Source organism: Taudactylus pleione, unplaced genomic scaffold, assembly GCF_031769625.1.
Source record: "Taudactylus pleione unplaced genomic scaffold, aTauple2 ptg000081l, whole genome shotgun sequence".
NCBI classification, from domain to species: Eukaryota; Metazoa; Chordata; class Amphibia; order Anura; family Myobatrachidae; genus Taudactylus; species Taudactylus pleione.
The window spans coordinates 2,153,895-2,167,047 of NW_028284483.1; positions in this window are offsets into that span (position 1 = coordinate 2,153,895).

Consider the following 13,153-nt stretch of genomic DNA (forward strand, 5'->3'; position numbering starts at 1 on the left):
GTAGTGGGTATTGAACCAATTACCTCAGTGCTGTGAGGCAGTAATGCTACCATTACATAGACAGCACATAGATACTGTCAGAATGTTCCAAGCTATCCCAGAGCATTTGGGAAGAGCCAATTACTTGGTAGGATCCAGCTGTCACAAGTGCCCAAAATAAGGACCAGATAATGGTGTTGCAGGAATAGCACTCACGCAGCTCCAGCCACTGCTGCTTGAAGAACTTGGCCACCGTCTTACAATAGCTGTGCACAGCGTTCATGTGTCTGTGTTTGATGTGGTCATTTGTACACTCTGAACATGGCTGCTCCTTGCTGGGCATGGGCAAGAGAATGGCGATGATGAAAGCTATTGATGCACATTCCAAGGTAAGGGTGTTCAGGTAAAAGTAGGAGGAAAGACCAACTGACACCATGAGCTGACCACACACGGCACCTATGGTGTATCCCAGCAGGCTAAACCCTCGGAAATAGATCAAGGCCTTCTCATATCGATCAGTGGTCACCACACTGTGTACATAGGAAGAGATGGCAATGTCGCATGCAGTGACCATGGCTGAGGTAACCTGAAGGTACTGCATGGCCTGGACACTGGAAGCAAAGCACAGGAGGCTGTCGCTGATGACTTGGAACAGGCCCTGGCACACAATGACTGGTTTGTATCGTCAGAGGTCAGTAAAGAGGAGCACTGGCAGCTGGAGAAGCAGCACACTGTATGTCCATATTGTGGAGAGCTTATTGGTGACCTGAGGAGAAAGAAGACACATGATCAGCAATCTGTTAGTGACAGCAGAGTCTGATATCAGTTGTCATATTTTCAAATGTATGACCAGGAGACAGTATCCTTAATAGAATTATATTTCCATTATATCGTAAGTTTATCATAGATTTAGGGGGGAATTTAATTAGACCCCATATTTTTGGGGGGCGAATAAAACAGGATCTTAATGCTTGAATTGCCATTCGGGCACTTTTATACAATTTATACAGTATATTAAAGTGTATTGTAAATTTCACACAATTTACATGTTACTGATATACTAAGGGGTCTATTTACTAAGCAGTGTTAGGAGTCTGAGTGAAAAGTGATAAGGTGCCAGCCAATCAGCTCCCAACTGCCATCTCACAGGCTGTTTGAAAAATGACAGTTGGGAGCTGATTGGCTGGCACCTTATCACTTTTCACTCTGTCTCCTAACACTGCTTAGTAAATAGACCCCTAAGACTGTGTTCTCTTACCTCTGCCATGGTGAAGTTCTTGCTGGGCCCAGTCATGTATGACGCGTAAGGGTTCTGCAGGTCTCAGGTGGAAGAAGAAACCATACAGACATAGTAAGAACACCGAATGCTGTTGAAGCATGTTCTTAAAAGGCGTTCTTATATTCATGGCTATTTACTAGCGCACAGAGGGCCTGATTCAGACCTGATCGCGAGCGTTGAGTGCAGAGCGCATGCACACGACGGAGCAGGCTCCGTCGTGCGCATTCGCGAGGCCCGGGTAGCGACGGGCAATCCGTCGCTCTGGGTCTCGCACCAAAGGGGGCGTGCTGTCGATGTTGAGTGACAGCATGCCCCCTTTGGTGGCTGCCCAGATGGAAGCGTTCCCATGAGAATGCCTACCGTTTGGGGGCGGCCCCACTGACATCACTAGTGATGTCAGTGGGAGAGCTTTCGGCTCTGTTTGAGCCGAAAGCTCTCTGGGGCTTGCGGCCACGAGACCCTACCACAAGGGTTTCATCGTCACCATCATCCTGGCCGCTCACATTAGCTGTGGGTGGCAACCCACAGCAATGCAAGCGGCCAGGAGGCCGCTCCATAAAAAAAATAAAGACGCCCTGATTCAGAGCGAGCGCTCTGTCAGAGCGTCTGGCTCTGATTCAGGGCCTCAATCTGTGCAATTCATGGTAAATTCTCTTCTGAAAGATAAACACAATGGTTGTCAAGTAAATAAAACAAGTAATAATGTGAGTTGCTATAACTTATTTATGTTCTTGGCTTATTACCTACATTACATATATACTGTACATGTATTTTCAATATACAGTGGAAATATGGATCCATTTTTTAAGCTTTATTGCCATATGTCCACTAGCGATGCATAAAATGAAGTGTAGGACAGGGGTGCCAAGAGGGGGAGAGTGGGCCTGGAGGGTGCCTGGGTCCAACCCCAGCCTCCTTACCTGTCAGCAGCCCAGAACATGCTGCTGTGTGCTGCTGTGAGCCCAGGGAGACAGCTCGCTGCCACTGAGCAGCAGCTGCAGTCTCCTCTCCTCTGCCTGCGGGGGGGGGGGGGGGGCAATCGCACTAATTGCGTCCTCCTATGGATTTGCGCCGGGCTGAGGAGCTCACAGCACTCCACAGCGCTCAAATGGGGTTTTGTTTTTTTGTTATTTTTCCTAAGGGGTCATGGCCCCACCTCCCACGATTAGGCCACATCTCCCACGATTAGGCCTTGCCCCCACGGTAGTACTGGGGCCCAGGCTGGCTCACTACGGCCCTAGTGTAGGGTGTGGGAAAAGCCGGTATTTTGCCAGCAATTCTTTTACAAATATAAATACCTGTGCATTTTATTTTATTTTAATCTACAACTAATTAATTCATATAAAATGAAAATCTAACATTACAAAATGGAGAAATATTCTGATTGGCAGATCAGAACAATCTAATGATGTTCCATTATACAGTTCCCAGGACAGCTGCTTTTTAATTTTATTAATCATTTTATTAGTTGCATTGCATAATACACATTTTTCCTTTTTGAATTGCAACAAGTAAATATAATATCATATACATAAGTAGAAGTTAATGTGAAGTAAAAACTAATAATACATCTTAATGTTTACTCAATCCACATAAAGTAAATAAATATTCACTGCTAATAGATGGGGGATGTTTTAATGAACTTCCCTCTATGATCGAGTCCTATTAAAGGTTATAAGACGACCGAAGCACATTATACTGCATGTAATTATAGTATGATAAGATAATATAGATTAAGATAATTACATGTCATCTAATACCATAACATAGAGAATAGATAACAGATAACACATAGAAGCAGCCCATCTTCTCTACATACAGTACATTCTATACATAACAGCCTAAATGTTTTTCAGCTTTTAAAATTATTGATTATATACTGTAGGTGAAAAAATGATAAAATCAATATTAGACTGACTAAACATAAAAGCAAATTAAGAGCTATAATCCTGAAACTGCTTAAATATGTTTTAAGGGTAATTTTTATATTATACGGATGAACAGCCCCAATAAGGTAAAAAAAAAACCATGAGTGATGATGATAACTGGCATATACAATAAATGTACAATAATAAAAACAAATACAAAATAAAGTAATCCCCCTCCACCACCCCCCACAGCCACCTAAATTGATCCAAGCACCAGCGCCTGCGGCCTGGTAGGATAACAGCTATTAACATTTACATTAATATAAACTTACCTGAAACTGTAAGAAGTGAAATATGTGTAAAGAGTTACAGCAATGAGAAACTATCTATAGATATAGATACAACGCGCACTCAGCTAGTAACTCAGTGTCCCTATACCAGGCAGTGGCTTTTATTCTAATCTTAGTGACATCACAAAGCAGTCTGTCACAATCATCCTCACATTGGGGAGATGCACTAAGCCTTAGAGAGTGATTAAGTAACAACCAATCAGCTCCTAGCTGCCATTTTACAGGCTATTGAAAAAAATGATGGTTAGGAGCTGATTGGTTCGTACTTTATTTCTCTCCACTTTAGCTCTCTCCAAGCTTTAATAAATCTCCCTTTCACTACCCAACATTGTTCTCTCCCTTTCTCTCCCCCACCTCTAGGGAAGATGCACTAAGCCCTGGAGAGTGATAAAGTGGAGAGAGATAAAGTACCAACCAATTAGCTCCTAACTGTAATTTTTCAAACACAGACTGTAACTGACAGTTAGGAGCTGGTTGGTTGGCAGTGGCGTCCATTCCCGTGGTGACACCCAGTGCAAATACGATTGTAGTGCACGCGGCAAATCTGCGCTGGTAAAAAAGGGTGTGACCTCACTGGTAGGGCGTGTGGCCTCATGGTTAGAGGCGTGGCCTCACAGCCCAAACCCTCGTTTTAGTCGCTCCGGGGGTCTTGCAGATCTGACTGCCCACGGGGACAAGTCTGTGCACAGTGCTGGCTGCCTCACTGTGTCAGGAGCCCAGTGCTGCATGTAATGCTATAGTGCACCACCTGGCTATTCAGTCAGTCACTAAACAGGAATGACCATCGGTTGGTGAAACCATCGATGGTCATCCATTGAATAGTTTGCAGCCATTGATGGCTACTTGCTATTTTGCCATCGATGGTAACACCACTGATGGCCATCCATATATATATATATATATATATATATTATATATATATATATATATATATATATATATATGTAGGAGATAAAGAGGCGCACTAGGTTACAACGTGACACTTAAATAAACACAACAATACTTAAAGTAACACGACAATAGATATTCAAAAAATAAAAAAATAAACATAAGTGACACTCCTCAAGGATTATTGGGTGGCAGCTCCAATAAAGTGATAAGGTATGGCACCCGTAATAAAAAATAATAAGTGAGATGAAGGAGCGCCTACTAGTGCATAAAAAGATAATGAAAACAAGTGAAAAAAAGTGAACCGTAATATATCCACTACTTATCTGAACGGATGTTGCTTCGGTCAAATGACTAATGAAAGAGATATAAAAAAGAAAAAACAAGAAAACCACATAGTGTGTACCATCCTATACTGTATAGCTTCATAGTCAATAATAATCTGCTAGACCCTTTTGGGGTTTATTCCCAATTACCTAGAAAACTATTTTAAGGCGTATTGCAGGGTCAAAGACAGATTATATTTAAAAAAACATTTAATTGACACAGTATCCAAAAAACGGTAAAAAAAACACACGTACAAGACATAAAAATATTCAATGCTTATCTGTCCATGTATGGGGGGTTGGTGAACAGCAAATCCCAACGCGTTTCGTCCTTTTATGACTTCATCAAGGGGATGGACTCTCTGTGCGGTGGACATTGCATGCTCAGGGTCGCTGGATATATAGGAGTGGACAGGCCCGCCAAGAGCCGTGGCAGGGTTCGGTAATAGGGGGCATGGCCTAATGGCGGGAGGCGTGGCCACGCCCCCTTGCCGAGAAAAAAAAGTTTTGCAGCGCCACGAAGCGGCGCTGCGTGCTCGGCAGGGGGGCGCACTGAGCCCCCTCAGCCCGGCGCAAAGCCAGGGGGGCACGATCAGTGTGATCGCTCCCCCGCACAGGCATAGGAGACTGCTGTGGCTGCTGCTCAGCAGCCACGAGCAGTCTCCAACTGCAGCTCAGCACATGCTGTGTGCTGGGCTGCTGTGAGGGGGGGAGCGGCGCCGGACCCGGGCCCCCGTCTGGCCCCTCAGGAAGCCCGGGCCAGGGTATCTGTACCCGCTCCCCCCCCTCTCGGCGCCCCTGGGAGCGGATGGCATGGGTTGGTGCCTCCCGTACATAGTACTTTGCATTTCTGCCGAGGAGTGGGTGTGGCGCACCGCTTTATCAGGTCGCCTGGGCCGAGGGTATTGTAGGGGGCGGTCAGGTCCGCTGCCAGGCAGCTTTTCCACATTGCTCCCCCACGGCTGCTGTGTTGTTTGTGGCTGAGGGAGGCCGGGCGCCATCTTGTGGGTGTTCCAGTAATGGCAGCGGGTTGCTGGAGCATGTTCATGAAGTTTTATGAAGTAAGGGAGGTGGTTTACTACACTTAGTGCCACTTTTATATACCTATGTTACACTGTGACTCCTACAATATGTGTCTGAACTAGGGGTGTGCACCGCCCACTTTTTCGTGTTTTGTGTTTTGGTTTTGGATCTGGATCATTCTTCGTGTTTTGGATCTGGATTGGTTTTGCCAAAACCACCCTTCCGTGTTTTGGGTTCTGGGTTTTGTGTTTTGGATCTGTATTTTTTTTTAAAAAAAAGCATAAAAACAGCTAAAATCACAGAATTTGTGGGTTTTTCTGCTCCTATGCTATTATTAAGCTCAATAACCTTAATTTCCACTAATTTCCAGTCTATTCTGAACACCTCACACCTCACAATAGTGTTTTTATGTCCAAAAGGTTGCACCGAGGTAGCTGGTTGACTATGCTAAGCGATACGAGTTGGCGGCACAAACACGTGGCCCATCTAGGAGTGGCACTGCAGTGGCAGACAGGATGGCAGTTTGAAAAACTAGGCCCCAAACAGTACATAGTGCAAATGCAAAGAAAAAAAAGAGGTGCAAGATGGAATTGTCCTTGGGCCCTCCCACCCACCCTTATGTTGTATAAACAGGACATGCACACTTTAACAAACCAATCATTTCAGCGCCAGGGTCTGCCACACGACTGTGGCTGAAATGATTGGTTCATTTGGGCCCCACAAAATAAGCTGGCAATTAATCTGTCCCTGCACAAACTGGCTCTACGGAGGCAAGATGTCGTCCTCATCCTCCTCATCCACCGATTCATCACCCTCTTCAGTGTTGTGTACATCCTCATCCTCACAGAGTATTAACTCGTCCCCGCTGGAATCCACCACCACAGGTCTCTCTGTACGTTCTGGAGGCTGGTCTCCCTGGAAGAGTTGATAATTCATTTTGATGAACATCATCTTCTCCACATTTTGTGGAAGCAATCTCCTACGCCTTTCACTGACAAGGTTCCCGACTGCACTAAACACTCTTTCGGAGTACACACTGGAGGGGGGGGCAACTCAGGTAAAATAGAGCCAGTTTGTACAGGGGCCTCAAAATTGCCTCTTTTTCCTGCCAGTACAGGTACGGACTGTCTGACATGCCTACTTGGATGCTGTCACCGATGTAATCCTCCACTATTCTGTCAATGGTGACAGTATCATATGCAGTGACAGTAGACATGTCAGAAATTGTTGCCAGGTCCTTCAGTCCGGACCAGATGTCCAAACTTGGTCCTGCCTGCCCTGCATCACCGCCAGCGGGTTGCTTAGGATACCTAAGTTTTTTCCTGGCAGCCCCAGTTGCAGGAGAAAATGAAAAGGAGCTGTTGACGTGTCACATTCCGCTTCAGCTGACAGTGTTTTCACCAGCAGGTCTTTGCACCTCTGCAGGCTTGTGTTGGCTGGAAAGAGAGACACCACATAGGCTTTAAACCTAGGATCGAGCACGGTGGCCAAAATGTAGTGGTCTGATTTCAACAGATTGACCACCCTGGAATCCTGGCAAAGCAAATGAAGGGCTTCATCCACAAGTCCCACATGCCAAGCGGAATCGCTCCATCTTAGCTCCTCCTTCACTTTCTCCAGCTGCTTCTGCAAAAGCCTGATGAGGGGAATGACCTGACTCAAGCTGGCAGTGTCTGAACTGACATCACGTGTGGCAAGTTCGAAGGGCTGGAGAACCTTGCACAACACGGAAATCATTCTCCACTGCGCTTGAGTCAGGTGCATACCCCCTCCTTTGCCTATGTCATAGGTGGATGTATAGGCTTGAATGGCCTTTTGCTGCTCCTCCATCCTCTGAAGCATATAGAGGGTTGAGTTCCACCGCGTCACAACCTCTTGCTTTAGGTGATGGCGGGGCAGGTTCAAGAGTGTTTGCTGGCGCTCCAGTCTTTGTCACGCAGTCGCTGAATGGCAAAAGTGGCCAGAAATTTCTCGGACCACCCAAATCGTCTCCTGCACGCCCCTGTCGCTTTTCAGAAAATTCTGCACCACCAAGTTTATTGTGTGAGCAAAACATGGGGCGTGCTGGAATTTGCCCAGATGTAATGCCCGCACAATATTGGTGGCGTTGTCAGATATCACAAATCCCCAGGAGAGTCTAAGTGGGGTAAGCCACTGGGCGATGATTTCCCTCAGTTTCTCTAAGCAGCGGTGTGCCACTTACTGAAACCGGTGATACACAGCGTAGCCTGCCTTGGAACGAGCTGGCGTTTCTGAGATGCTGCTACTGGTGACGCTGCTGCTGTTGCTGCGTAAGGTGATACATCTACCCAGTGGGCTGTCACAGTCATATAGTCCTTAGTCTGCCCTGTTCCACTTGTCCACATGTCCGTGGTTAAGTGGACATTGGGTACAACGGCATTTTTCAGGACACTGAGGACACTTTTTCTGACGTTTCTGTACAGTCTCGGTATCGCCTGCCTAGTGAAGTGGAATCTAGACGGGATTTGGAACCGGGGACACACTACCTCCATCAATTGTCTAAATCCCACTGCACTAATGGCGGATACCGGACGCACGTCTAACACCAACATAGTAGTCAAGAACTCAGTTATACATTTTGCTTCAGGATGACTGCTGTCGTACTTCATCCTCCTCGCTAAGGACTGTTGGAGGGTCAATTGTTTAGCAAAAGTAGTGGTGTTCCTACTTCCTCTCTGGGATGATGAACGACTCCCAGCAGCAGCAACAGCAGCAGTGGCAGCAGGAGGCGTAGCAATGCAGGATCCTCTGGAGGAATCCCGGATAGGAGAGTCATTCATGCCAGTGACATGGCATGCAGGACTACTTCCGATCCTGACTAAGGAGGAAATAGACGAGGAGGGAGTTGACAGTGTGGTTTGCAGGCTCTTGGATACAACAGGACAAAGGGATTTAGGTGTCCCTGGACTGCTTACGGTCTTAGCCAAAGTTTCTGAACTTGACAGTAACTTTTTATGAACGCGCTGCAGGTGCCGTATAAGGGAGGATGTTCCTAGGTGGTTAACGTCGCTACCCCTACTTATTTCACCTTTACATATGGCAAGACAGTTGTTGTCCGGATTTGGATAGAAATATTGCCAGACCAAAGAGGTGGAATGTTTGGTCTTCTGCCCAGGCATGACCGTGATAGGCTTTTTCATCCAACGGACAACAACTGTCTCCCCCGGAGCCTGATTTAAACAAACCACATCACCATCAAAATCCTCCTCGCCAACTTCCTCCTCAGCGCCAGCTACACCAGTATCATCATCCTGTTGTACTTCAACAGTGACATCTTCAATTTGCATATCAGCAAGTGGACTGTGGGTGCTCCTTTCAGCACTTGCAGGGGGCGTGCAAATGGTGGAAAGAGCCACCTCTTCCCGTCCAGTGCTGGGAAGGTCAGGCATCGCAACCACCACCACACTTGACTCTCCTTGGGGATTTGTGATATCTTCTTAGAACACACATTTCTTTGCTGTGCTTTTGCCAGCTTAACTCGTTTGATATTTTTAGTGGGAGGAGGGCTTCCATCGTCATGTGAAGCTGAACCACTAGTCATGAACATAGGGAAAGACCTTAGCCATTCCTTGCCACTCCGTGTCGTAAATGGCATATTGGCAAGTTTACGTTTCTCTTCAGATGATTTAAATGTTTTTTTCAAGGTCATTTTCCTGAACTTTGTCATTTGGGATTGCATGTGCCCTCTACTATGACATTGGGCATCGGCCTTGGCAGATGACGTTGATGGCATGTTATCGTCTATGTCATGACTACTGGCAGCAGCTTCAGCACTAGGAGCAAGTGGTTCTTGATCTCTCCCTATTTTATTTTTATCTGAGAAAGTTTGGTCCTCCATTTATGTTATATTGATATATACGTGCGGCTAAAGCGCACACAAACACAGAAAATATTTTTTTATTTTGTTTGGAGTGCCCTTTGGGGGTTACAGCACCCTTTAGCGGTCAATCCAGCCGGCCTTTTACTTATGGGACACAGGCGCACGCTTGGCACTACTTTGTTGATGCACGTGCGGCTACTGCACACACAATTCACAAACAAAAAAAAATTTTTTTTTATTTTGTTTGGAGTGCCCTTTGGGGGTTACAGCACCCTTTAACGGACAAGCCAGCCGGCCTTTTACTTATGGAACACAGGCGCACGCTTGGCGCTACTCCTTTGTTGATGCACGTGCAGCCACAGTGCACACAATTCACAAACACAGAAAACATTTTTTATTTTGTTTGGAGTGCCCTTTGGGGGTTACAGCACCCTTTAGTGGTCAATCCAGCCGGCCCTTTATTTATGGGACACAGGCACACGCTTGGCACTACTTTGTTGATGCACGTGCGGCTACTGCGCACACAATTCACAAACACAAAAAAAACATATTTTTATTTTGTTTGGAGTGCCCTTTGGGGGTTACAGCACCCTTTAGCGGTCAATCCAGCCGGCCCTTTATTTATGGGACACAGGCGCACGCTTGGCACTACTTTGTTGATGCACGTGCAGCTACTGCGCACACAATTCACAAACACAAAAAAATATATTTTTTTATTTTGTTTGGAGTGCCCTTTGGGGGTTACAGCACCCTTTAGCGGTCAATCCAGCCAGCCCTTTATTTATGGGACACAGGCGCACGCTTGGCACTACTTTATTGATGCACGTGCAGCTACTGCGCACACAATTCACAAACACAAAAAAATATATTTTTTTATTTTGTTTGGAGTGCCCTTTGGAGGTTACAGCACCCTTTAGCGGTCAATCCAGCCAGCCCTTTATTTATGGGACACAGGCGCACGCTTGCCACTACTTTGTTGATGCACGTGCAGCTACTGCGCACACAATTCACAAACACAAAAAAATATATTTTTTTATTTTGTTTGGAGTGCCCTTTGGGGGTTACAGCACCCTTTAGCGGTCAATCCAGCCGGCCCTTTATTTATGGGACACAGGCGCACGCTTGCCACTACTTTGTTGATGCACGTGCAGCTACTGCGCACACAATTCACAAACACAAAAAAATATATTTTTTTATTTTGTTTGGAGTGCCCTTTGGGGGTTACAGCACCCTTTAACGGACAAGCCAGCCGGCCTTTTACTTATGGGACACAGGCGCACGCTTGGCGCTGCTCCTTTGTTGATGCACGTGCAGCCACAGTGCACACAATTCACAAACACAGAAAAAATATTTTCTTTTTTTGCACTTGGGGGGAGCACCCCTGACGGACAGAGCACCCCCTGGACAACACTACAGCACCCCTTTAGGACTGGGACACTGCACAGGACTTTGGAGTGGACACAGCCCCTATGGACAACTGACTGCACAACACAGTCCAGCCAGCCCCTATGGACTTTGAAGTAGTGGACACAGCCCCTATGGACAACAGCAGCACAGCACAGCACAACACTACACTGCACTACACTACACTACACTACAACACTACACTACACTACACAGCCCAGCCAGCCCTAACTCCCACCCTCCCTCTTCACTGTCCACAGCCGAGTGAGAAAATGGCGCTGACGCGGGTACCTTATATAGGATCCAAAACCCGCGAGACCCGGAAGGCGGGATGATGACGTTTTGCCTCAATTTCAGATCCGAGTCAGGCGGGAACAGTCGAGCCTGACTCGGATCGGCCTCGGATCGGGGGGGCTCGGGGTGGTTCGGATTTCAGAAATCCGAACCCGCTCACCCCTAGTCTGAACCTGGTTCATTTATATTGATGCACTGTGACTACTACACTCAGTGCCTATGCCTGGTACATTATGTTATTACACTGTGGCTATTACACTCAGTGCTTGTGTCTGGTACATTATATTATTACACTGTGACTACTACACAGTGCCTATGCCTGATACATTATATTATTACACTGTGACTGCTATACACTGTGGGCCTGATTCAGAGCCCTCCTTCCTAAACTTGGAGCGGCCTCCTGGCCGCTCGCATAGCTGTGGGTGACCACCCACAGCATGTGCGAGCGGCCAAAAAGATGGACGCGATGGTCAAGACTTGGGCTTGCGACGAGACCCTGTGGTAGGGTCTCGGTGACCGCAAGCCCTGGAGTGATTCTGGCTCTATCAGAATGCGGGGCAGGGATTGAATAGATCTGTTTTGAACGATTCTGTACATTCTGGTGCCAGGATGCAAAGTCAAGAGGTTTAAGAGAGAGCGCAGCTGTCATTGCGGAACACGCGATGGGGGCTCGTGTGGTGAGTTGCCTGCAGATTGAGATGGGCTGGTAATTTCCTTGGGCAGTGACTCCGAGCAGGGGCATCTTAAGAGAGGAGGGGGCCCGTGTGCACTCCCCGTGCGGGGCCCCCTCCTCTCTCCTCGGTGGCCGGCAGCCGACTGATGCTGCTAGCAAGCCACCGGACCCATAGTAGTCTCCGGAGTCTACTGCGCATGCACAGAAAGCCGGAAAAATGGCCACGGCAGCCATTTTACGGTGTTCTGAGCAGCGCAGACACCCGGCGTGGGACTAAAATAATATGGGTGCAGTGTGTGCGGTGCGGGGCCCCCCTGGACCCGGGGGCCCGTGTGCCCCGCACACACTGCACCCATTATAGATAAGCCACTGACTCCGAGGTTACTGCGGTGTAGTAAGTGGCCTCAGTCCAGTGGCGGACCATGCGTCATTTAGTTTTTCCTCCACTTATTCGGATTCCTCTTCTGATTCAGGTAGGGGGAGGAAAACTGGGACAAGTAGGAAAGCAAGCACAGGCGTCGGCCTTAATATTAGTATTGCATTTGCTTCTAACATCTCTGATGGGGTCAGCATTGGATATGGGCGCTCTCTTGGGGGTAGGAATGGGTCAGACGGGGGCGTTATGTTATATTTTGCCATCACCAGTTTAGCTAAGAAATGGCGGGGATAGGGGGAGTGGGACTGGAGTCGTGCATTTTTTACCATAACTTTTTGCTTTTTAGTCGGTCCCGTAGGGGAACACATAGGTGTTTAGATGCATGTTTTGATGCACAAGACTTTAGGGTTTCGAGGCGTAGCCCGTGGTAGGTGGGATTAGGAGTTTCAGAGTATGCAGCATGGTAAGGGAACCATAGATTTCTGGGCTGGGGTTCTAGAGGTTTTTTGTAGAGGTAGCTAGGCTGCAGTGCTCACAATAGGAGATAAGGGGCTTGCTTTAGGGCGGTTTCTTTTTGCAGCTGGGTCTGACTTTTGAGGCAAAGGGATCTGCACCTAGGTTGGGACAAGGGAAGTGTTCTGCCTTTAACAATGGGCAGTGCTTGCCACCCTCTCATCATTAATTAGGGTACCCACCCCTGCTCGCCGGTAGGCAGTGTCGGTACGGATGGAGGTTTTTTCAGAGCTGTGTGGTGTCTCCTTCTTGTGGGGAGGGATTACGAGTGGTTTTGTGCTCCCGGTGGTTGGGGTCATTCAATCTTGTATGGAGCGGTATTTGCGTTTAGCGAGG